Below are 10480 nucleotides of genomic sequence, written 5' to 3' on the forward strand. Positions count from 1 at the left end.
ATTACAGAACCGGCTTTTTTTTAACAAAATGACAATCGCATTCGATTAATCGTGCAGCCCTAATCCAAATATCACCGTTTTCTCCAAATAAGAAAAAATACATGTGCGAATTGTATGAGTTTCTTTAAAAACACATGGTTTACATTTTTTTATGTATTTATAATTTGAAAGCAAACAAATAACCCTGTTTAGGAAAGGTACATCATACCTTTCAGAAAATATAATTTGCATCTTAATTTTGCAATGAAAACGTATTTAACAGTAATATATATGTCCATGACAGGGTGGACATATCTTATGGTTTATGCTTCAAATAATGGCCCATAATTATCTAAAAAAATGTGTGGGGTCTCAGCTAATATGTTTCTATAGTACTTGAGTGTATCCTATTTATGACATGACAAAGCGAATGGGAAATTAAAACCAACATTTTTGAGTATTGTGAGGGTTGAAAGGTATGGTGATGTTGACCCATTTATATTTTAATAGATTTTTCTTAACATAACTATTATTATTAATATTAATAACGTATTAAGAACAAAAATATTAAGTACCTAAATAAATAAATGTATTATTTTACTAGTTTGTATACAAAAATACTTTTTAGCATCTGTTTTTTTATGTGCACACTCACCTTTGGTCTCTTCTGAACACTGGGTCGTACACACAGGCCTCGGTCAGGATGTCGAGCTATAAGAGAGCTGCACTGAACACAGCGTCTGACTGGACACCCTCTGCTGCCCCAGAGGGAAGCCAAGTCTCGCAGCAATGCTGGATCAGAACATTAAACACTCCTGATCGGACCTGAGCCAATTCCATGATCTCACTCACAATCTGCCCAAAAACAAGAAAGCTTGTAATATATATACTAAGCTATATGTTTTTTTTATCACAAATGGTGCAAGTGGTCTTTCAGGCTTTTCCCTGACCTGTTGTATGCAGGCTGTGATTCTTGGGTTCTGTTCCTCCGTGAGCTGCAGAAGGCCCTGGTGAAAAGCTAAGCGCACGAATCCCTGCAGTGTGGACCAGAAGTCATGAGGGTTTGTGCTCAGAGCCTGAACCACGTTCCATGATGCACATATGGCCTCAATGCACAGAGATTCATCACTCTGCACCACCTGGTGGAGAAAATAGACCCAACAACACAAAAACACAAGTTCACATCACACAACACAATGTCCACAAAAAATTTAATAAATGTATTTATTTATTAATTTACCATTTAAAAATAAAATAAATAAATTACAGTTAGATAAAAAAAAAAATGTTCCTGAAATTCCAGACTTTTTTATGTTACTTATAATTGTTTAGCACAAAAAAAACTTGACTAACATTATCAATTGACTTCAAGCAAAACAACATCTAGAAAAGGATAGAACCTGTATTTTTGATCCATTTAAACCTGAAATGTTAATGCAACAAAGCTGATAAACTGAAAAGAGAACTGCAGCCCACCTGTGGTAAGACTGACGCCATGAAGTCCAGCACCGGCAGAACAAGATGACCAGGCAGTAACGGCAGAGCATCCACAGCAGCCCTCAGGACCTCAGGAGCTTCAGGAGCCCGAAGGGTCCCAGCAGACTTCTGCAGGAAACTCAGACACGTCCACTGATCTCGAATAAACTGGGCCACAATTCGCCCCCAGTCCTTTAGCACGAGACTGTCCACTGAATCACTGGAATAAACACACATAACTCATAAATGAATATGTGATAATGCTTCACAGGAAAACTTATTTTGAACAAATATATAGATTTTTTATTCCAAGACCTAGAGCAACCAATTGTTTTTTTAAGAGCTTGAACAGACCTGACTGTCACAGTTGTGGGCTTGAGTACTGTACGGTTGAGATGCTGAGATGATGAAGGTGATGAAGGGTAGAAGTAGTCGGTCAGCGAGTGAAGTGATCTCGTGGCCTCAGAGCGGGAGTTCAGGACACCCCAATCAGCCATGTCACACAACAGCGCAAGTGTGGCCATACAGACCACTCTCTGAACCTGCCCTGACACAGATGGATTCTAGAAAAACACAGTTTAGATCTCATTTCATCAGAAATTTCCATCCACTTACAAAATGTTTTACAAATGTGCTTGGGAATAATCTACAGTAGTCTAACATCCTAGGTTTTTTAGTTTTTTGAACAAGGGTGTCATGCTGCTTTAAAGTAACTTACAACTCACTAAATAGTTTTTGAAATACTTCAATCTGAAATACTTCATTTTTTTTAAATATTTGACTTAAAAGTGGAGGGAAATAGAGCATATACATATCTAAAATAAAAATGCACAAGTTTGGGGTCGGTAAGACTTTTACAAAAGTGCTCACCAAAAAATACAGTAAAAACAGTAACATTATTAACAGTGACATTGTAATATTATTACAACTTAAAACAACTACTTTCTATTTTAATACATTTTAAAACAGAAAATGTATTTTTGTGTTGTCAGCATCATTATTCCAGTCTTTATACGTCACATGATCCTTCCGAAATCATTCTAATATGCTGATTTGCTGATCAAGAAACATTTCTTATTTTTATAAATTCTTTAATAAATAGAAAGTTCAAAAGAGCAGCATGTATTTGAAATAGAAATATGTGACCCTGGACCACAAAACAAGTCATAAGGGTCAATTTTTCGAAATTGAGATTTATACATCATCTGAAAACTGAATAAATAAGCTTTCCATTGATGTATGGGTTGTATAGGTCAATATTTGGCTGAGATACAACTATTTGAAAATCTGGAATCTGAGGGTGCAAAAAAATCTAAATATTGAGAAAGTCGCCTTTAAAGTTCTCCAAATGAAGTTCTTAGCAATGCATATGACTAATCAAAAATTAAGTTTTGATATATTTACGGTATGAAATTTACAAAATATCTTCATGGAACATGATCTTTACTTAATATCCTAATGATTTTTGGCATAAACGGAAAATTGATCATTTTGACCTGTACAATGTATTTTTGGCTATTGCTACAAATATACCCGTGCTACTTATGACTGCTTTTGTGGTCCAGGGTCACATATTATGTATTATAATTGTCTTTAATATCACTTTTGATCAAAGCCTCCTTGTTCAAAAGTACACATTTCTTAAAAAAAAAAAAATCTTACTGACCCCAAACTTCTGAAAAGTAGTGTATGTGTGGTAATTATATTAAACATGCAATTATGATGAACAGAGTTTGAAGAATCAAGCCTATGTTGAGTGCTGCACCTGTTCAGAGGGTTCATTGAGGATCCTCTGGCAGTTTGTGGTGACTTTTGGGATGTAGTTTTGCTGCAGATTTGATCCGTACCACGACACAGTGGAATAAGTGAGGACCAGTTACCTTAATACTAAGAGATAAAAATCAGACCTCTCCACATCACATAACTAGAGAAAGAGAGAGAAGACAGATACAGAGTGTAAAAATCCCCCAGAAATCCAGCTAAACCAAATGGTAGCTGGTTTTACATGGTTTCAGGTGGTTGAAGATGGTTATCATAAGCAGCTAGTCTAAATGGTTGATGGACCCAGGTTGGTCAGCGGATTAGTGCTGGTAGACCAACTTGATCAGCAATAATCCAGTTTTGACCACCCAGACCTAGTTTTTCTGGCAGGATTATTATATGTTATGCATAAAAACACTCACCTCCGTCAGTTCCCCGCTGAACCTTCTCAGCAGAAACTCCTGCACTGATTCCACCGCCGACAGCATGTGAGACTTCAACGCGACAGCCACGACATCCTCTACAAACAAACCAGATTCAAGGCTTTGGCATGTTTAAACACGGCATGTTTGTCTTATATTCTCTCAAACACAACACACATTCTCCTTCTCTGTATCCGAGCTGCAGCAGGCGCAACAGTAACTGCAGGCTCTTGTCTGTCTTGTGCAGCACCAGATAGATGTTAGCGCTGAGTCTCCGTAAGACGTCCAGAAGGGGCTGGAGAAGCAGTTCTAGACCAGGTTCCTCACTCCTGGTCTGCTGAAGGTCAGCTGTCAGCAGTACAGCTCGTGCCAGCAGCTCGGCCTCACCTGGATCAGGTAGACTTCCATTCTGATCTGCCAGAAAAAAAGAAATCATCTAAATAAAACTGTGAGATGTGCATAAAGCTTGGTGGAAAATGTTTGGAGCCATGTTATATACAGTAAACCCAGTCAACAATTTGATCTCACAATGATGTCACCATGAGCTCACACGATTCTCATGGTGTGGTCACAATGTGTGTGTCACAGTGAGCTAAAAGTGTAACCACACAGCGCACTCACGATGTCACTGTGATCATCGCATGATCTCACGTGTTGACTGGGAATAGGGTAGATGATATTGACCTTAAAATTCCAAGAGGAAATGTGGCATGATGAACAAATGTATCCGAACTGGGGTCATTTCGGTTGTTGTTTGACAGTTATGTTGTTCCAGGATTAAAACATAAAGGATGTTAATGTAGAAACATGTCCAGTATTGCTAAACTGTTGTTCTGTATTTCACCTGAGCTGGCTGGAACTGTGAGAAAGGTCTTCAGACACTGCTGGACGTAGCTGAATATAGAAGCTGTTTGATGTTTCAGCGTGAATCTCCTCAGAGGAGCCCGAATCGCCGTCGGTCAAACGAAAACAGCCTTCGTTAGCCTGGAGCCAATTACACAGCTGTGATGGGAGCAAAGTTTAACATATTAGTTGTGTGATCAAATACTTTGCAAATTGAGCAGGCTTATGAATTCTGATTTAGTTGATAGACTTTCAGTTTACCTCTTTCCAAAGTGCTGTGCCCCGACATAGAGACTCATCAGCTCGAAAATGTACAAGAAAACCAAATATCTCATCTAGAGACACCGCTGACTGCCAAAAACAAGAAAATCAGTTAGAAATCCATTCTGTCTGATCATTAAACTAGCCGTCGTGACCATATATAATAACACAATCGTAATAAACAGAATGTGAACTGTAAAATCTTTAATTCCACAAGATCTTAATTTTTGTTTTAAATACATGTAGCACTGAAACACTTAAAATCTTATTTGTGATTGTGCATATTCAAACTTGACATCAAAATTTCATCTTACATTTTGGCCACATAAACAACAATATTTGTACCAAATTTGCCCAGTTTGGACCGAAATAAAAATAAAACTGAGGTGTTTTTTCCTTCCTGGATGTGAGCTAATTTTCTCACTAATATGACACAGTGAGGCATAAAAGCTTGATGCATCAAATATGATACAAAACAAAAACCATATGCAACATAAGCAATTTTTTTTTGTGGCTATTGTTAAAAATCACCCGTGTGACTTAAGACTGATTTTGTGGTCCAGGGTCACATATATACTGATATATATAAACAAAAACATGCGCAGATTATGTGAATTACGAGCACATTCATTATTGCAACAAATAACATATGCACTTTCACCAAGTGACTGAATGTTACAGATGTCAGTTTTATAAAATAGATCAGTTTGCATTACAGGATGCTTTTTAAACAGCACTGAAGGAGCTGAAATGTATGCTGGACACTTATTGGCTGCTTTTCTTTCACTATTTGATTCAACTAATATAAAATAAATTACATTTATTTCAGTTTTTTTGTATTTAGTAATGATAATGCAAAACAAAATGATGTAAAAGACTGTATGCTTTATTATAGATAAATGAGTAGCATCTCTTCTTTAATTTGCACTTAACACTCACTACATTTCTCCAACTGCGGGATCATTTGATAGCAGCAGCTAGTAGTGTGTACCTGAATGCATGAAGTCAAGCAAAGATACCAGTTAGCAGTAAACTGAAATTATGCCATGTGCTGCCACAAACCTTGGATGTCAGTCGCTGTTGTATCAACAAGCATGTCAATCCTGTTGAGTACAGGTCGAATCACGTGAATCTTAAAAAAAAAAAAAAACAAAGATAAACAATATAAGACGCACTAATGCAGTTCACAAATATTTATTTCCATAAGGCAAATATTCAGATTGTTGGTCAATCAGTATGTTTTTTTTGGCAAACGCCCGGGAAAAAAAAGATAATACATTTGTAATTTATCTCTGTAAAGCCTGACATATGAAATAAGTCAGTTTTTTTTTTAATGGAACAATTTATAAAACCTTTAGACAAAATATTCAAGAAAATCTTTAAAAAAAAGGATGTTGCTGAGTATCATATATGGCTTTTATGGCTCACATAGTATGATATAGGAGAATATGGAGCTCATATTTGAGGGAAAAAAACACCTCAATTATATTTAGAAGCCCAACCTGAGGAAAATATACAATTTGGTGCAGCTGCTGATATTGGCCAAATAATAAGATGAACTTCTGTAAAAATGAATGAGATCTTTATAACAGTATAGCAGACAACTTTTCATTCATTCATATAAATATCAGTTGTCAGTGCATAGTATGGTAGTTTGCAATTCTGAACATAGCCAGTGGGGTTTTGTGAATCTGAAACAAAATATTCTTACCTGGTTTTCTTCTAGAGTCTCTAATACTAGAGCATAATCTTCCCAGAATTCCCTCAGTAACTGCTTTTTTTCGGGAGTCCATCTGAACAGGACTTCATCTGCAGGGATCCAAGAGATGTTTATGATTTCTTACACTGTTCACACACACATCTTACACACTGTGGGAGATACTGAACGTTGTCTTACCCGTGTCAGGTTCCTCGCTGGTGAACACATCTTCTTTCTTGATTTCCGCCAGGGCAACACACCTGGTGAGCAGGTAAAGCACCCATTTGCGGGTCACACACCGTCCTTGTGAGTCAATCCAGCCTGAATTGCCTTAAGAAACCTTTGAGATCTTCTAGGGTCCGGCCGGGTCTGAGAGGTTTCCGATGGGTAGAGGTGGTCAGAGAGAGCAGTGAGACACAACAGAACCCGAGCTTATACTGATTCTGTCTGATCTCTCTGATGCCATGAAAGTGAAAAGTGAAAGTGACGTGACGTAGCCAAGTATGGTGACCCATACTTGGAATTAGTGCTCTGCATTTAACCCATCCAAAGTGCGCACACACACAGCAGTGAACGCAGACACCCCGCGAACACACACCCGGAGTCGTGGTATTGAAGGTGGGAGAGAGCACTGTACATTCACTCCCCCCCACCTACAATCCCTGCCGGTACGAGACTCGAACCCACAACCTTTTGGGTTACGAGTACGACTCTCTAACCATTAGGCCACGACTTCCCCATCATGACAGTAAATCATCCCATATCTGATGTATCTCTGGTTCAGTGTCTTTATTGCAGGACTTGAGTATGGTGAACCAGATCCGGACTATGATTTTTGAGATTATTTGAGATTTGAGAGTCAGAGATCTTTAGCACAGCAAAGGGTGCAGGACAAGGTCCTGGAGATGCTGGATAACAGCACTGCTGTGACTTCAATGGCAACATCCGTGTCAAACCTGCTGGTTTCATGGTTGCCATCATCTCTCGTCATCAGCACAGGCAGAAGAACATGACTTACCTTCTCAGGTGCATCATGGGTCTGACAGGTACTGACACACACTGCAAAGAGTCCACAGACAGCGCTGAGCAGATCTTTACCTCCATCATCTGCACTGAAGATCGTTTGCATTATTGGCATGCATTGATTCCATATCACTGACTGCACTTTACAAATAAAGCCCTCCTGTTGTGTGATTTATTGGAAAGCTCTTAGAGCTTCGATCTTCTCTATGTCGGGGCATGTTGTGCTTGACCAGCACAAACTATTGAACAAATCCTCGGGTTCGGGATGGTGGGACAAAAGGGTGTGTATAAAAAAAAATAGACATTTTCTTACTAGCCCTTTTAAGTTAAAAATATCCACAGCTTTAAAATAGCTAAAACCCGGTTCGATGCTTTTGCCTGCTACACACACGTGTGAACCGGTGTGTCTACTTCCAGAAATACACCGTGACCGATTGACGCAGTGAGAAACGCTGCTGCCATGGCGCATGGCAACACTGATTTAAAAAGTGTGAAAGTGACGTGACATGTGGCCAAGTATGGTGACCCATACTCGGAATTAGTGCTCTGCATTTATCCCATCCAACGTGCACACACACAGCAGTGAACACACGAACACCGTGAACACACACCCGGAGCAGTGGGCAGCCATTTTTTTGCTGCGGCGCCTGGGGAGCAGTTGGGGGTTCGGTGCCTTGCTCAAGGGCACCTCAGTCGTGGTACTGAAGGTGGGAGAGAGCGCTGTACATTCACTCCCCCCACCTACAATCCCTGCAGGTACGAGATTCAACCCCCGCAACCTTTGGGTTACGAGTCCGACTCTAACCATTAGGCCACGACTTCCCACTAGCTATTTAGCGGTTGGACTCATTGATATGATATTATATTAATACAACGCGTTATTTACATATTTCGACTGAAAAGGCTTTGCAAGTTAGAATAAAATGCTGTTTAAACAAACAATCAAGTTGTAAACATACTGTTTTATTTTTGACGTTTCTGCTGTTCTTACCTTTCTCCTCATCAGAAGTTGGAGAGAGACGATTAATGATTCGAATCATTGACTTGTGAACTGTTTGACCTGATCGAACGAATCATTCAAATAAAACAGTTTTTAAAGGGATAGTTCACCCACAAGTGAAAATTCTGTCATCTTTAAACCTTTAACTTTCTTGAAGAATTTTGGTAAGTAACCAAACAGTTTTGGTTAACTAACTTTCATTGTATGGACATTTCTCACGATATCTTCTATTATGTTCCACGGAAGAAAGAAAGACATGTTTGGAACGACATGAGGGTGAGTAAATTATGACAGAATTTTTGGTGAACTCATTTTTCCGTTCACGAATCAGACATTGCGACAATCCACCAACAAGTCGCATTCAACTCTCATCAGGACGTTTGTGTCTCATTCATTGGTGAGGCGTTTGCACACTAAATGGAGTTTAAACATTTTGCTGAAATCACAAGCAGACTGAGATACAGTAATTATAATCAAGCGTAGCGTTAGTTCTGGCAGGTCACGTTAGTCAAGCTCGCATCAGTTGACTTTCAGCTGATCCCCATCAACCTATGGGAATACGACACCTATCTAAGCATTCATATATAAGGTCCCGCAGTGTTATCAGCCGTTTTCGCATTGCTCAATAGCTAATTACCCTCCTCCATCCCCAACTCCTCCTCTGTCAGTCAGGATTCAGCCTTCTGATTCTCCTTTGAATCAAACTAATTCTAAAATGTGTACATGACATTATTGAACTTTAACGATATCTGCATACATTTATTTTGGTTCTGTTCTGTTTACCCTGGGGGGGTTATCGCTGCTCTCCCTGCTCTCATCCATGCTAGGCTGCATGGATGCGCAGGGAGTTCTTGCCCAGAATGGAACCATACCCCCAATCCAAACTGTATGCTAATTGTCAATCATCTTTGACGATAGTGGTCCTGACAGAAGTCAATAATTTATTCCAGAAAAATGAAAGTGGGACACTTTTATAGCTACTGAATTGAAAATACACAGTAAAGAGTTAAAATATGACTATATTATCATTACATCAGTCATATCTTATCACTGACCCTGCGGTTAAGCTAATTGCTTTTATCAGTTGACTGTATTTCTATGTAATGAAAAACACATACACATATTGTACTACTGAATTTAACACCAGCTATGTTTATTCATACTATTCATTCTTATTGTTTTTCCTTTCACTGAAAGGAACATATATATGGGCATACTTTTAATAGGATGTGTGTTTACAATACATAAAGAAATTACACCCACCATTATGTACAGAACCTCTGAGGGCTTGATGTGTGTTTTGTAATTATCGAAATCAAAAGAGCTCCATGTATCCTGAACAAAACAAACATGATCTGTATACAGCGAACGAGTCTTTGATCTTATTGTTCTTTTAAAAGTTCATCACAGTTCAACATTACTTGTGCAGTAAAGAACTATGTGATATTATATTAAGTATATTAAACCAGTGGTTAGATCTCATAAAACAACATACGTGGAATATTTTGGTTTGACCTTTTAACCTTGTTCCAATCCTGATTGCAGGTTTAAGCGGGTTGGGAACAAGAGTACTGTCTGTACACAATTATAACAGGAGAACAGGTGGTGCATATTCAGTGTGTTTCATGACCAAAAATGACTCCAAAGACAGTGAACGTGAATTTTTGTATCATATTTGATATGATTAACCACTATTGACATTAGTAATGTAACTGTGTGATCTCAAACATTAAATGGAACTCCAAGTTAAAAGTCTTTGTTTAAAGGAACGTATGGCATTTTATTGCATGAGTACAAGACTTTTTGTCTTCTTAGTGGATTTTCTAGTAGCTTCTGTCTGTATTCATAATGCAATTCAGAGAATGTTCCTCCAAGTTTGACATTCTCAAGCCATTTTAGAGCAAATGTGAAATTTAGAGGTCCAATGTTTCCTTCCCTAAACAAAATTTGTAGCATAACATGTTACACCATGTCCTAACTAGGTGTGAACCAACAGGTAATTTGTCTGCCCATAAA

The 10480-nt window shown here is 38.5% G+C and overlaps 1 pseudogene; it reads right to left on the reverse strand.

Moving 5' to 3' along the window:
• Positions 1-7933, reverse strand: part of LOC107665559 (probable methyltransferase TARBP1) — an 18138-nt pseudogene extending 10205 nt beyond the window's left edge.
• Positions 7934-10480: the final 2547 nt, after the last annotated feature.

The sequence above is a fragment of the Sinocyclocheilus anshuiensis genome, unplaced genomic scaffold (genome assembly GCF_001515605.1).
Source record: "Sinocyclocheilus anshuiensis isolate Anshui unplaced genomic scaffold, SAMN03320099.WGS_v1.1 scaffold407, whole genome shotgun sequence".
Lineage (NCBI taxonomy): Eukaryota > Metazoa > Chordata > Actinopteri > Cypriniformes > Cyprinidae > Sinocyclocheilus > Sinocyclocheilus anshuiensis.